We start from the raw sequence: 17,108 nt of genomic DNA, 5'->3' as shown, positions 1-17,108 counted from the left end.
CTCATGTTTTATAGGGTTATATGCTAAAAGCATTACTTTGGTATTAACTCTAATTCTTTATATTTTGAATGAGAATCATATGGGCCAATGTTATGTATATTATATATGTTATTAGTTATATGCATGCGTCTAATACTTGATGTTGTAGATGATATGGTGTGTGGTGACACACAGAAGATCATATCATCAGTACCTTATAAAGTATAAGTAAATGTTCACAACCTAGATAGATTTGGACAAACCATTGGTATGGTTGTAGTATAATCTGGTATTAGTTTATCTTGACTACAGGATTACACTAGTACACTTTGTGTGTATTGAACAGGACCAAGTAAGGTTGTTTCTCTTTATACTGACTATATAAGAGAACAAAAACCTCTGTTATTATAGATGGTTGTCCTCTTAATCCGGATATAATAACGGGCACTTACGTGCATTGTACAATGCTTTAAATCATCAATGAATGAGATTCATTTGTGAATAAACAAACTCGATGGATTTGGTAATAGCATTGTATGTAAGGTGTGTTGTTGATTATAGAAGGAATCCGTGACCCGCAGGAAGTCGGGTTGATGATATCCCCTTGAGGAGCTCATAAGGATTGTCATGTAAACCTTGTAGGTGGATTTAATCCGACATGACAATAAGGTTGAGTGGTACTACTCAAGGACATAAGAAGTTGATTAATGTAGTTGTCAGTAACTTGACTTAATCAACGGGCATTCGATATCTTAAATACGGGGAGATCAACGAGCATATAATATGGAGCCCATAAACGTAACACGTAATTTGGGATTAGGGAAGTAGTGCAATAATGGCCTTTAGTGGAATAAGCCATTTGTTGATGGACTTGGGTCGTGTGTTCTGGGCGAGCATGGGAAGCCCAAGCCCGTTAGGAGACCTAACCCTAATTTCTCGTCATGGTCCCTGTTGTAGCCTATAAATAGAAACCCTCTTTCTCTGGCTGTTTTTACCAAGGTTTTGCTCAAGAAAAGTGAAATCCAAATTCGGTTCCAACTTTGTGAGTGAGAGAGGCCAAGAGAGAAAGAAGAGGCTTGAAGATCGTTGCCCACACAACGTCCATTCTATGGATAGGAATACAACATAAGATCAAGAGGTTGCTGATTCGTAGAGCTTGGATTCTCATAGTTATCACAACTAATCTAAAGGTATGATTTTAACCAAAATCGGGAGAACCTTTATTCCGCTGCGCATGGTTTTCACAGTTTGTAAATCATTCGATGTAACCATAACGGTTCCTACAATGTTCTGATCCTCTAGAGCTCTGTAGAGTGTTATGTTTCCAAAATCATACTCAGCAGGGTGTGGTGCAGCTACAGGGTACATAGGATGTCCCTACGCATCTAAGTACTCGGAGCTCCACTCTCCCACAGTCCTCGTAGCTAAAATACTTTTAGGATCATCGCTCTCGAGTCTCATCCGAGTAGCTGATCTAAATCTTAAGCCTACCATGATCTTTGTGGCTATCACCGGGAGTGCTATTTTAGAATGCTCCGTCTTCTTTGTCTTCATATTCCCCAGCCTTCCTAGAATAAATCTACATATACAAATTCTAATGTCCCTAGTTATCAACATCCAAAGCAAATGTAGGCCAGGCTGGTATAAAGTGTTCTCACTCACCGTGCCTACTACGTTGTGATAAAGGCATATGTATGGTAGCTGTTGTTTCTTCTGTAATGACGTGGTCTTCGTCTGGCCCAATTTATTAACTTATGCATGTGGGCCAGGACTTCCATGGTACTCCCTCAATCCTCTTAGTATAAGTGTCTCATCCCCCTCATACATCTGAATCTGAGTAAACTCCTGGAGCATCTCCCTCGTCAACTTAAAATCCTCCGCCTCAAACCTGAACACAAGCTCACTCATCTTCGGTATGAATCGGTCTATAGCATTTTAGTATAAGTTAGAATAATTGCATATTATATAAGAGAGGGCTAGGTTTACAATTTCGTGCATATGCTTTGGAGCTATATTTTGGGCTACTAAATCAAGCCCAAAACCTAATTACTTAAGTCTAAAAAGAGTTTCTCTGCTGGAAATTACTTCAATAGACTTTTCGTCCACTTTTGCTCCTCTGATTGGATCAAAGCCTTGACCACTAGAAATCTCTTTCCAAGCCGGTCATTTTGACATATAATAGGCCCACTTCCGAGGTCTGAGTCCAAAGATACGGCCTACGGAAGTTCTATTGACTTTTATGCTCTATTTCTGCCTGTGTTGACTTTGACTTTTCAGCTTTGACTGGGCTTCAAAAATGTTTTTTCTCTTTAAAACTTGAGCTTTAACCATAGAACTTCTTAGTAACCAACCTTTGCTCCTTTGTTTTGCAAAAGTGACATATTTCTTCACATAGTTGACTCAAAGACCTGAAATACACAAAAGTACGTAAACAGTACTAACTCTTATTTATTATAAACATAATTAGTCTAAATATAATATTATTAAGGGGTTAAAACTACAGTTTTGGGCTCTTATCACATGTCATTCATGAAAAGATGCAGAAACTATTGTATGTATATTAGTCTGAGTTCAAAGAATGAATCTTTACTCTATTGCTATAATGAGACTTCTAAACCATTTGTTCATCATAGAAAAAGGAAAACAAGACTTTTAGTACTAAACAGAAAAATATTTTTGGTTTTTTCCAATTTGTTTTTACTGAATAGAAAGAAAGAAATATATTAATATACTTAATATATCTAATATAAAAATGTTATATAATAAATGAATAGTTTTTGCAGAATATTACTATACCACCCCCAAACAGAAACAGGTTTTGTCCTCAACGTATGGAGAAAAGGAAGGAGATTACCATAGGGACATGAGCAAAAATGACAGCGACATGTACTCTGTTCTTCGTGATAAAAATATACCACCCCTAAACAAATTTGGAGCATGGGTTAATAGATATAGAACAGGATGTACATGGGTTAACTAAAAGGTAAAAACGTAATTATTCTAACATGAAATTTTTGGTTTTTTTTTTTATTTTTTTGAATTTACTTGTAAAAACATGCAGAGTGTAGAAAATAAGAAAATTTGGGCATGATGTATTTGTATATCCTTCTGCTCATATACCACAAATCTTTATACATTCCACAAAACATAAGCATACATAACATGTAGCGCCCGTATTTAAAATATGTATTTAGTTATTAATTTATTTAAAATTCGCTGGATTGGATTTGGGATATGTGGGCTTGGTTTCTGGGCCCGAGTCTGTGTTGGGCTTGGGTTTCAAACCCAAGTATATAATCACATTGTTCTAGAGAATAGGGTTCTTAGATAAAAATAAAATAAAATAAAAATGGACGCGTCTTGTTTGCTCGAGTGTTGGAGCGCGACGACTCGGACTAGGAGGAATTTGTAGGAGCTGTTAATACAGGTGAGTAGTTTAGTTTTTTTTTTTTTTTTTTCCTTTTTCTCGTCTATCGCCTATACAGTTTATACGGAGATAACTGTTTTATTGGAGCATAACAGTTTTACGATAGTACAATGTTTCCTGTTATTTTTCTTGCTCTTCCTCGTCCGTGATTGTTCTGTTTTTTTTTGGTAAAACCGATTATGTTATTATACTGTTGGAACTCGGAAGAGTTCGGCAATGGTGGCGCAAGCCTAGAGAACAGAGAAATCGTCTCTGTACACTGTTGGAACTTGTATTTTGATATTATCGGTTGGTTGATGTCGGGGGTTAAGAGGTTGACAGTTGGGTTGTTGTGTATGGAGAATTGGTGCTGTCGAAGCTCGTAGAAGCTTGGAGGTCGTCAATGGCGGCGACCAGAAATGCCCAGTGATAATTAAACTTGGTTGTTTGGGTTTTGATGGTGTATTGGAATGGGTATGGGTGAAGAGGATTGATTGAACTGTGGTTGGGGGAAGGGTGATTTGGGTCGTGTAGTGAGATGTGGGCTGTTGAAGCTCTGTCAAAGATTGGAGGCGTTAATGGCGGACGAGATGTTGATCTAGTGTGGAGGAAGGGTTCAATGAAATTTATAATGTAGCTGTGTTGGTTGTCGATTGAAGGGGGTGTGTTTGAGTGTGGGGGGGCTGTCGGAGGTGATAGAAGCCATTAATGGCAGACGGTCCAGATCTACTTTGGAGGAAAGGGTTTGATTTAACTAATTAGAGTTTTTGGTTTTATTAAAGGCGTTGGGTTTTTCAAAATGAGTCAAACCGATGTGATGAAGTTGGAGGAGGAGAACCCGGTGGTGGCTAGTGGTGGAGGCTGCTGGAGGAAGAAGATGACCGATTTGGGCCTGGGGTTTGGGCTTTGGGCCAAAGCCTTTTGGTTTTTGTTACTTGGGCCGAAATGGTTAAGTTTTGGTTGGGCCAAAACTCTATTAGTTGTGTTGGGGCCGGACCTTAGTTTGGTTTTGTTTGGGGCCTAATAATCTATTTTAGTTTTGGGCCGGTTTTGATATTAGTTATTGGGCCGGACCAGTTTAATTAAGTTTTGGACCAGTTTTAGTTTTAAGTTCTATGGGCCAGTTTCATTTGTTTTGTTTGGGCCTGGTTTTGTTTTAGTTTTGGGGACAATTTCTAATATTGCTTGGGGCCAGTCCATAGGACTTAATAGAGATCCAAATGGGTCTTTCAACATTTAGACTTTTGGGTTCTAAGGTTTGGGCTTGGCTAGTGGGTCCGAACCATGACCTTAACCATGACCTTAGCCATGAGCCCATGAACCATGCACCTTTGACCTTATCCATGAACCATGGCTATGACCATGAACTGTTGAACATGGAAACGACAGTTTGACTTTGACAATGACGGGTTGACTTTGACCGTTGACAGTGGAATGTTGACTTTTTCCAGATTTTCACATATTTAAGAATATGGACAAATGTAGTAATAAAATATTGTCGAGATTGTATAACTTTGGTTGTCATTATCTAGAAAAGATTTGACGTTGATATTGTGTATGTTTTGACACGTGACGAGATAGAAACTTTAGGAGATATAATATTCCTAAAACGCTATAAAAATGTATGCGATACGTTTGAAGTAATTGTGACATTATATAATATGTTGAAATATATATATTAAATGCAATAGTTTTGGAGAAATAAATGTATAAACGCTCCATTATTTTATCTGTGAGATGCTACTAGGAGGTAGTAGAGTATTTGTGGATATTTCCCACGGGAGTGTGGCGTAGTGTAATAATATATTGGCACGTGAAAGACTGAAAGTGGTTATGAGATATAATTGAGATATTTCTAAATATTGTGGCTTAGTGCAATAAGGTATTTGACCTGCACGTGATATAGTGGAATTATTATGAGTCATAAATGTATGACACTTGAATAAATTACGTAACAAAAATCCTAGAACCTAGCTACCACAACTCATGTGATATAATTAGCCCTTCTGGCGTTTCAGTGAATCTGAATGGCCCTTTGGGCGAAAGTAATTTGATTGGCCCTTCTAGCGTAGCCGAATGGTGGCTTGATTATTCCGTTGGCAAAATTAGAATGAGATGCGCGATATTTTATGTCGAATAATGGCAGTACTCACATAATGGCTTTCGTGTGAGGGTTACCTGGTGTGCGGCATCCCGCTCAGGGTAGCTACGCACGGAGTGGTTCATTATGTAAGGGGAGGCATGTGGATGTACATGTTCGGCGTTGGGAAGCGATTGTGGTAGCCAGGGAAACTAGGTAAGACATAGGTACGACGTGACTTTAGGGACACGCAAAGAAAGCCTTAATTAATATAATTATGGTAACATGTTGGTTAATGATATATCTTTTGATAGATGATTCTATATGGTTTTGCTGAAGGGTGGGTCAAACTAATTACTTGGGCAGAGACGACCCACTCTGTAATTGAGCATGAAATGCGGTACGTATATAATATGCTTGGTTGGTTATTTGTTTAGTTCGAACCTAAGGTGCCTCGATGGAGGAACTACATGCCTTATTTATCATGCGTATAGTTTGTTGTGTGGTTAGTAGGAATTTAAAGCGCCTCAGTGGAGGAACTACCTGCCTTAATTATTGTACTTAAGAATGTTGTATTAGTCGTTGAAAGTTAAGGTGCCTCGGTGGAGGAACTAACTGCCTTATGGATTGGGTATGTATATGTATAAGTATATGTTGTATTTTAGGGCTACTCACACCAGCATTTTTATAATGCTGACCCGATTTGCATGTTTGCTTATCGTGTGTGTTCATTAAATGAACATAGTTGATAAGTCTTGACAGGTTTCATGTTGAAGAAGGTTGGTTCCTGCTTCTGGTTTGCATTAAGCGTCGATTCAGGGATATGTTTGTTTTTTCCTTAAGGTGTAATAGATTTTTAGTTGAGACAAATGTTGTTTTATATTTTCAGTTGTATTTAAATAAAGAGTTATTGAAAAGAGATTTGTAACCTAATATTATTTGTAAATTTTTGTAATGAAGAGGACTTTTGTTTAAGTTAATATTTTTATTGGTTTTTAATTATCCGTATATTTAAACTGTTTATGGGTTTTTGGGAGTTGAGAGTGCGTCACATCTCATAGATCGAAGAGTCGGGAACAAATATTGTTTTTTCCTAATTCTGTCGAAATTTGTGGTATGACATAACAGATAATACTAATAAAAACTAGAAGTGCAGAAAGTAAAGACATGTACTAAAACTAAAACAAATTACATATAACTATGCGGACACTAGGGAGTTGCCTAGTCAGAATCCGTGCGGGCTAACTGAAGCTTTAGCTAGTGGTGAGTGATAAAAGATAAAAATGATAGTTTACCTACGAAATGAACGATGAACTCAAAACGTAAGTAAACTAAAACTTATTTACGTGTCTATATTTATCAAAGTTTCTACTCTCAATTCTATCGAAATAGAGTGGAGTAACAAATTCGTTCCACTCCTAGTTCTCTAGCATGGAATGTTTTCTAGTCTAATTAATCGGTCTTAAGTCTAATGAGAGCTTTAGGAGGGGGAATTATACTACGATGCAACTACCCACAAGATACAAACTATAATTGATTCAACTACGGAAATACTACGTTGATTCGATAATAAGGAATTAGGGGGGATTGATTCCATCTTAACTCAACTTAACTCCCTAGCGATTTAATCGTAAGTAATCCAAATTGAATCGCTACATGAGAACAATTGGTTCTTCCTAATCCCTAATTACACATGACATTTCTACCAAGTCATAACTAGCATGTGAACAATTAAACCCATTCTCATGGCGAATTAATCGTTTCTAGAGTGGAATAGAAATTACGACGACTCTACGATAATCGGAATCAAGCTTTCATCAAGGCTTCTCAACCCCCTCTAATGGAGGTTTAGCCGAGAATCATTCCGCAATCATTTCCATATGAATCTAAACTAAACATAATATCAAGATTCGAAATTTACTAATCTAAATTAAACAATAATTAAAATCTAATTAACAACTAAGAAATGATAATCAACAAGAATTAAAACTAGATCTAATAGATTGAAATAACAAAAACCGAAATGACAAGAATAATCACTATTTTATTTATCTAATGAATGATATTCAATGATTCAAGAAATTAATCTAAAACAAGAAAATGAAATTCTAAAACTAAGTTCTAAAACTCATTAATGGAGGCTAACTAATCTAATTCTAATCTAGGTCTAACTATCTACCATTAACAAAGAGTGAAGCTTTCGTTTTTATACTTTCAGATCCAAAAATCGTGCATGGGCTTGGAGCCATGTTTTGGGCCAGAGAATCAGGCCCAAAACCCAATTCTTTCAGTCCAAAAAGGCCTCTTCAGCTGCAGTTGGCTTCAACAGACTTTTCATCCACTTCTGCTCCTCTGATTGGGTCAAGTCTTAGACCACTTGAAAGCTCTTTCCGAGCCGGTCGTTTTGACATAAGGTAGGCCCCATTCCGAGGTCTGAGTCCAATGATACGGCCTTCGGAAGTTCTGCTGACTTGTGTGTTGTTTCTGCCCGCGTCGACTTTTCAGCTTTTGACCGGGCTTTAGAAAGGCTTTGTCTTCTTGAATCTTGGCCTTTAATCACGGAACTCCTTAGTAACCGACCTTTGCTCCTTTATCTCGCTAAAGTGGCACATTTCTGCACATAATGGACTTTGAAACCGAAATGCATAAAACACGTGTCGGTGTTAACTCTTAATTATTACTCACATAATTGGTCTAAAAAGTATGACTATTCTGGGGGTTAAAACTAAAGTTTTGGGCTCTTATCAAACCAACCCCAAACAGCATTTTGCTTGTCCTCAAGCAAAGATGAGAAATTAGAATATGTGACCAAAAACGGAGTTCTAACTACTCTCGTTTCGCTGAGTGTGATTGCATTGACCATATGCAACAAGGCCTTAAACCACTAGGAATTCCCTAGTGGGACGAGTTATAGCCTCGTGAGAGTTTTCGATGAAGGTACTCACAAACTTCAACTATACTACAACGACTAAGAAATAAAACTATTGTTTCCTTATTTATGTCTCAATTATCTATACATCTTACTAGCAATGAATACGAATAATCATGTCGAAACCTAAGCTAATATATGCATAATAATCAATCATCTACTTAATAAACATATATACAATGAGTAATGCTATGAAATGCAAGAACAGTGTCCGTTTCTGAAACTTTGGAATAACGTCCTTAAGTAGGTTCTCACATAAAGTCAAGACAAAAATCACTCTGATTTTTCCACTCAAGTTTTCTTTGCTCCGAAGCATGCGGTGGGCATACTTTACCTTACATTCTCAATGACACACAAGGAAGCCGAAGTTGATCAAACACATCTGCCACTTACTATCCCACTAACCTATTCCTAATTGAGCTAGAGGTCTTTATTAGGTGTCATGGGGATTAGGAGATGGTTTAAGAAGGAAGGAAATGGATATTCAAAAAGGACAAGTCTGAGATAATAGAGTCTTCATATTATGTAACTAGAGAAAACCTTGTTATTTACTTTTGCTTCTACACTTTGTTTCCATCCTTAGCCATATTTTTTTCTTTGGCTTTTGACTCCTTTTATTCTATTTTTTGGAGTTTTTATTTTATTTCTATTTTTATTTTTCTTTTCTTTGGATGGAAACTTCTTTTCTTTATTTTCTGAAGCAATTAACTAACTTTTGTTTGTTTAGGTTTTCTCTTCTTCATTCTTCCTTATTCTATTCTCGGACTTATCTAAATTGGATAGGTTGATTTTTTTTTTTTTTATTTTGTTTTGTTTTGTAAGGGGTAAAGGATTTGTGGTTTATGAAAAGGGCTAATGAAAGGCTCGATTGGGGCGACTAGCGGGAAAATATATTTAGGTCGGAATTTCTAGCTATATCGATCCAAAAGGGCCTAAATTCTCTCTTAGGACATGGTATAGTGGTCAAGAAAGTGGGCGTGTGATTTCTCTATTCGAATATACTTCTCCCTTGTGTCATTTCTCAAATGTTTCACTCATATAAGGCTTTAGGCTATACTCACAGGATTTGTAGAATAAGTACTCTAGCCTAGATTTCAGAAACTTCATGCCAAACAATCATAGATACTCATGTAATATATTTATAGATAGATGCAAAGATTATTACCTACATATTAACCTAAGTTTCTAAAACTATTCTAATGCAAAAGCTACATTGGAGACTTCTAGATTATTAAGAGCATAGAGAAAGAAACAATACCAATATACCTAAGTGTATAGCATAAACTTTTTTTTATTTTTATTTTTATTTTTATTATTTTTAAGACAAATAATACGTAATATACAACCTAATATGTGCTTAACATTTACATCGTGTTTCTATACCACCCCCAAACAATTTGGGAGAAGGGGGTTCATGAAACAATTCAATAGCACAATTAAATTATGTAACTAACTAATTTTTATAATTTTTAACATTTTATAAATAAAAGTGCGTAATTTACATCCTAAAAGTGTCAAATTTTTGCAATGTTTCTATCCCAACCCTAAACAATCGAACGTTTTGTCCTCAAAGTGTAAAGAGATAAGGAAAGAATTTACCATAGAAACGTGGCAAAAATTGGCGTGACTCTTCAGAATGAAATATTTTAAAGATGATATGATAATATGAAGCACAATTGAACTGGTGCGTACTAACTAACACAAACTCTCTTTGGAGTAAAACATGACAGGCTTAGGGTGGCAACATGATTTGAAATGAATACCAAAAATGAACCCCCCAAACAAAATTGGAAAACTCTTTTTAAGTTTGAAAATTTTGTTTGGCCTATACTCCAGAAAGTTGGTATTGTACGAAAACTTGGGTCTTTTAAAGTCAGATTCCCTAGACTTATCTAAATATATGTATGAAGTTTATCATATATCAACAACCGAAATAGTTGTGGATCGTTCCATAAATAAATATCACAGAAAACATATCCAAACACAATCAAGCACCAAGATTTCCTACGACGCAGCCTAGTGGAATGAAAGCGAAGTCGGATAGACCTATAACATAACCGAGCATGCACCTTATGTTTCATCTTTGAACGAGAGGGTGTCCTAGTGAATAAGTGTGGAAAAGTGAATGGTTGTGGAAAATATGGTGGATTGGGATAAGTTTTAGAGGGAAAGCATGGAAAAAATGAGGATGTGGGTTTAGCACAAAACTCATTCATGGTGTAGTTAGGGACTGTCTCAAGTCTGAAAATGAAGGTGTCAAGTGGTTTATCCTTGGGAAGTATTTGTTTACTAGGTGGATTTAAAAAATCATGAAGCACAGGAGAAACTAAAGGATCGAGTGCAAACTCGAGGTTCCTTTGAAAAGGTGGAGGTGGGAATATTGGTGATGGAAAGTGAATGATTCTCAGCTAGAGCTCTCAAGTCCATATCATCGAAATCTTGATATATGCAAGACATTCCTCAATAGGTGGGTCAAAAAGGATCACTGGGATAGAGATTGAAAAATTCATCTTCCGTCATAGCATCAAGGGATGAATGGTTGTTGGCAAAGGGGACATGAAGTGGTAAAGAAGCGGTGCAAAAGAGTTGCAGGAATTCTTCTTCTATTTCGGTCTACTACCAGGGAGTCATTATTAAAGTCGGAATTTCGAAGGAAAGGAATTTGTTAATATGTTTCTCAAAAACATGTTTTTGAAGTAATCTTGAGCTAAGCTCTCGATCATGCTAACCTCTCCATTTGTAGATGAATCGGGATATTGTGTCCTCGTTTTGAAAACATTTACCTCAGCGGAGAAAGATGGCCAAAGGACAAAAGGACATCGAACCATCGCGGCAGTTTATGAGCGTTGCATTAACCAAGAAGGGGCGCCCTAAAATGATAGGTATGAAGTCGTTAGTGACTTACGTGTTGAGGATAACGAAGTCGGCCGGTGGGTAGTAAAAATTTTGGACTTTAACCGGCACATTTTCAACCACACCCTTAGGATACTTAATAGATCGATCGGCTAATTGCAATGTCATTTTAGTAGGTTGCATCTCCTCTAGACCTATTTGTTTATACAAATAAAAGCGAGTAAGTTAACACTAGCCCCCGTGTCTAGTAAGCCGTGGTCGTCGTGTGAGAATCTCCTAAGGTGCATTATGCGATGGGGGCGACCAAGGTTCTTGTACTTAACAATTCCATTATTTTTAGGATAAAGTTGGGAACCTGTTCGGTTAGAAAGGCGTCTTTAGGTATGTTGGTCTTACGCCTAGCAGTGTAATAACTCCTTAAGAAACTTAGCGTGGTTAGGTAGCTTTTTATAGCTTCGAGAAAAGGAAGGTTTATCGTTATATTTTTGAAAACGTTCCTAATCTCTTCAAAGTTAGTATCCCTGGTTAGCATGGCTAATTTCTGAGGGAACGGTGGTTTCACTCTATATTTAGCGTATGGCTCGACTTGATGTGTAACCTTGGCTTTTTGTTTCTTAGGTTATGGTTTAACTGGTACCTCTACAGTGGTAGGTTCTTCCGTTTCTATTTCGATATCTAGTTCGATATCCGTTATAGGGAGTACTGATGGGGTAACTATAGGCATAGTTACTTTGTTATCAACCACTCTTCCAGAACGGAGAGTTGTGATGGCATTTAGCTGACCTACGGATGTAGTTTCCGTACTAGTATTACCGTTTACCTCAAAGGCTGTGTTTGTTGTTCTAGGGTTGGGTATCGGTTTGGCACGGAAACGAAACTTTTGGTTGGGCTTTCTCTTGGGCTAACTGTTGGTTTAAATTATTAACGGATTGTAGAATGTGTTGGTTAGATTGAGCCATGGTTTGGAAAAGTTGTTGGCTCACTTGTATAAAGGTGTCAAGACGATCCGGTTGTGTGGGTGTAGTAGTCACGGGTGGTGTGACTGGAACTATCTCGCGTTGATTATTTATGGGCGGATTGTGATAGTTATTATTTATCGGAACGATACCTCTATTAGCATTATAATTATTATAACTACATTGACATTGTGCTTGACCTTGCCGAGGTTGCGCTTGGTTGTTATAATTATTATAATTACCCTGATCCTGTCCTTGTTGTGGTGGAGCTTGGTTATAAGTGTGTGTTGGCCTAACAAATTGATTATTGTACCCTGTAGGTGTGACTTGTTGGTTATTTCTCCAACCGAAGTTGGGATTTTGTCTCCAAGGTTCGTTAGGTTCACTATTAATGGAACAAGAATGTTCATAGGCTATAGGACAGTGGGAGTCGGGATGCTCGGGACTCCAACGAAACTACATGGATTTGAATTTACATTCATGACGGGGATAGGCTTTTTTATTGTACGAAATGGCCTCTACCTTTTTGTGAGGGATTCAATTAGAGTTTTAAGCTCGGGATCTGATTTAACCTCAAACATACCGGTATCCTTAAGCATTGTTGAAGAAGAACTAGCGGGAATGAGTAATCGTCACTACCCCCAATTATTATTACGCTTTAGTCCGATCTTCCAAATATTTATATGCCCTCCGAGGCTCCTTTACTTAGGAAACTACCCCATTCATTATGTCTAGGACTTCTTTATGGTGGTGTAGAAGTCCTTTGAAAAAGGCCTAACTAACGTGTCTTTTGCTAGGTGATGGTGTGGACACTCTATAAGGAGATCGGTGAAACGATTCCAAGCCTCGAAAATGATTCATGAGGATTCGGCCGAAAAAGAAGTGAATCTTGGAAAGCATTTCATCCGTCTTTTAGGGGTGGGTAAAAATGTTCCTTAAACAATTGAACAAGTTTGGCCCACGAGTCCACGAGAATTAAGGCTTTGGGCAGTTAACCAAGACGCCTTTATCAACTAAGGTGAAAGGGAATACCCTCAATTTAATTTTTCCGCACCAACCGTAGGATGGTGGAATGTTATAAGGACTTGTTCAATCTTACGATGTAATGTCGATAAGGTTTTTCATGAAAAGCGGGTAACAAATTAAATATATTTGGGGATCGGAAATCCCCAATGGGTCTGCTAGAACGATGCAAGATTTAGGGCTATCGCTCAAGGCTTTATAAAAGTCAGAGAGAGGAGTCTCTCTTTCTTCAGCCATAATATCAGGTGGTGAGTGTGAAATAGTAGCTAGAGGTGTAGTGGGTGGGAAACTAGATAGACTTGTTTGTTGACATAGCCGTGTAATTACGTTAGTTGTTTTTCTTTGACCAGACCTTAATCTCATGCAAGACTAAGTCGAACTTAACTAAACATGCAACACTCCAAACAATTCTGATATACTAGTAGTAACCTCTAACTGGAGACGCGAGGTGTGGAAGAAAGGAATACCTGATTGCGTCCTTGCTTCGCTTATGAATATCGTCTTGTTTATGCGTGTTCAGTGTATATAACAAGTTAAAACACTGAAAAACTTGAAAAATCGAAATTCGAAACAAACCTGTGGAAATCCGACAAATTTCAGCTTTATGCTTCGCTTTGAAGCCTTGATGGTCGCTTCGGTGTTCCATAACTTAGCTGGTCGTGCTCGGTATGGGGGCGGTCGCGCTCCGTGTAATTTTTCGCGGAACTTTTCAATGCTGAAACGAACAACCACAGTATGAATCAAACAAGGGTGGGTGGGTGAAATGGGGCTTAAAAATGACTAATTATACTATGAAAACAATGCTAAAGTGAAACTAAGATGGCAACGGCGCCATTTGATAAAAGATAAAAATGATAGTTTACCTACGAAATGAACGATGAACTCAAAACGTAAGTAAACTAAAACTTATTTACGTGTCTATATTTATCAAAGTTTCTACTCTCAATTCTATCGAAATAGAGTGGAGTAACAAATTCGTTCCACTCCTAGTTCTCTAGCATGGAATGTTTTCTAGTCTAATTAATCGGTCTTAAGTCTAATGAGAGCTTTACGAGGGGGAATTATACTACGATGCAACTACCCACAAGATACAAACTATAATTGATTCAACTACGGAAATACTACGTTGATTCGATGATAAGGAATTAGGGGGGATTGATTCCACCTTAACTCCCTAGTGACGAATCGTCGTAATCCAAATTGAACTGCTACGCAGAACAATTGGTTCTTCCTAATCCCTAATTACACATGACATTTCTACCAAGTCATAACTAGCATGTGAACAATTAAACCCATTCTCATGGCGAATTAATCGTTTCTAGAGTGGAATAGAAATTACGACAACTCTACGATAATTGGAATCAAGCTTTCATCAAGGCTTCTCAACCCCCTCTAATGGAGGTTTAGCCGAGAATCATTCCGCAATCATTTCCATATGAATCTAAACTAAACATAATATCAAGATTCGAAATTTACTAATCTAAATTAAACAATAATTAAAATCTAATTAATAACTAAGAAATGATAATCAACAAGAATTAAAACTAGATCTAATATATTGAAATAACAAAAACCGAAATGACAAGAATAATCACTATTTTATTTATCTAATGAATGATATCAATGATTCAAGAAATTAATCTAAAACAAGAAAATGAAATTCTAAAACTAAGTTCTAAAACTCATTAATGGAGGCTAACTAATCTAATTCTAATCTAGGTCTAACTATCTACCATTAACAAAGAGTGAAGCTTTGGTTTTTATACTTTCAGATCCAAAAATCGTGCATGGGCTTGGAGCCATGTTTTGGGCCAGAGAATCAGGCCCAAAACCCAATTCTTTTAGTCCAAAAAGGCCTCTTCAGCTGCAGTTGGCTTCAATAGACTTTTCATCCACTTCTGCTCCTCTGATTGGGTCAAGTCTTAGACTATTTGAAAGCTCTTTCCGAGACGGTCGTTTTGACATAAGGTAGGCCCCATTCCAAGGTCTGAGTCCAAAGATACGGCCTTCGGAAGTTCTGCTAACTTGTGTCTTTGTTTACGCCCAGCGTCGACTTTTCAGCTTTTGACGGGCTTTAGAAAGGCTTTGTCTTCTTGAATCTTGGCCTTTAATCACGGAACTCCTTAGTAACCGACCTTTGCTCCTTTATCTCGCTAAAGTGGCACATTTCTGCACATAATGGACTTTGAAACCTGAAATGCATAAAAACACGTAATCAGTGTGAACTCTTAATTATTACTCACATAATTGGTCTAAAAGTATGACTGTTACAGGGTTAAAACTACAGTTTTGGGCTCTTATCAGTGAGTATACTTCAAAAAGTTTGTTTAAGAGTGAGGTTCATCCTAAATTGTTTAGAGTTTGAGTGAGGGAGATGTGAAGAAGAAAAGTAGACTCTTGTAAGGATTAGAATGGTTCTAAGCTAATGAAAACTTGAAAGCTTTGATTGTTGTATTGCAATGACTTCAAAACATGAAAGGGAAGATTGATTAAAACATTGAAATAAGAACAAGCAAACAAGATTGAAGATTGAAACAAAGAACAAGTAAATAAGGTTGATTGAAACAAAGAACAAGAAAACTAACACTGTCATGTGCGAGATTTTGGTCTGAAATAGGGAGGTGCATCCTGTTGCCCTACCCTATAACTCTTGTACCTTTTTTTATTTATTTATTGCAATTCAATCTTACCTAGCAAAAAAATAACAACTTGATTGAAATGAAATAAAACAACAAGAAAGTAAAAACAAGAATTGAAAAATAAGATAAGAAATTAATCAAACCAAATGGTTTAGATCCTAAGACAATGGATGGCTTCTCTCTCCCTTGCTTTTAGCTTATATACCCTTACTTTTGCCTTTTACAGATTTTCCCTTCTCCATTACAAACTAGACACCTCACACTTCACTTTTGATTTTTCTTTTGTTTTTGCTTTTTAGTTTCTTCTTGACCAAGGTAGGTTTAGGGATAAAGTCATCATATTTTGAGATAAGGGCCTCCATCTTTGGTCTTCTGAATTAAGGGCTTTGACCTTTGACCTTGACATTTGACTTTGACTACTGACTTTGACCGTTGACTTTGACTTTTTTAACACTTTTCCATAGTAACTTCTGGTCTTCATAATAAGCATGATTAAGGCTTCTTTTGGTGCTAAGACGCATCTTTCATGATAAGTGGTATGAAATACTCCTTAACCTGAAAAAAACAGTAAAAGCTATGAGTTGCATTTTCATTAAGCGTAAAAAAGGTTGTAATACAGCAATATACAGGTAATAAAATGTACATTTGGGAGCTGATAAGCACCCCTAAATAGCATCTTGCTTGTCCTCAAGCAAGGATGAGAGAAAAAACTAAGATCACAAATGAGTGATTTATTATAAGTTATAATAATCTCATTCCACAGAGTGCGATTGCATTGACCATATGCAACAAGGCCTTAAACTACTAGGAATTCCTTAGTGGACAAGCTTTAAGCCTCGTGAGAGTTTTCCAGTGAAGGTACTCACAAATTTCTTCTATTTAGTACAAAGGGTCTTGTTTCCTTATTTATTCTCAGAAGTACATACATCTCATTAGTGGGGAATAAGGACAAGCTCCTTTGAACTTAGAATAATATATGTGCAGTAATTTAATCATTTAAAGATAAATGTACAAAACATGAGCAATAAAATGCAAAAGCAGAGTTGTTTCCGAATCTTTTGGAGAGCTTCTTTAAGGTGGGTTCTCACAGGGGTATGTTGCAATCACAACTCTCTGATAGATTCACTCAAGGTTCGTTCTCTCAAGTGCAGCGGGCACTTATATTCCTCGCATACTCAAATGACGTCCAAAAAAGCCGGGGTCAATTGATCACGCTTGCCACTGTAGGAACCGTTATTCAGAA

Source organism: Coptis chinensis, chromosome 4, assembly GCF_015680905.1.
Source record: "Coptis chinensis isolate HL-2020 chromosome 4, ASM1568090v1, whole genome shotgun sequence".
Taxonomy (NCBI): Eukaryota; Viridiplantae; Streptophyta; class Magnoliopsida; order Ranunculales; family Ranunculaceae; genus Coptis; species Coptis chinensis.
The sequence above is the reverse complement of the archived record's forward strand: the minus strand, read 5'-3'. Positions refer to the sequence as shown.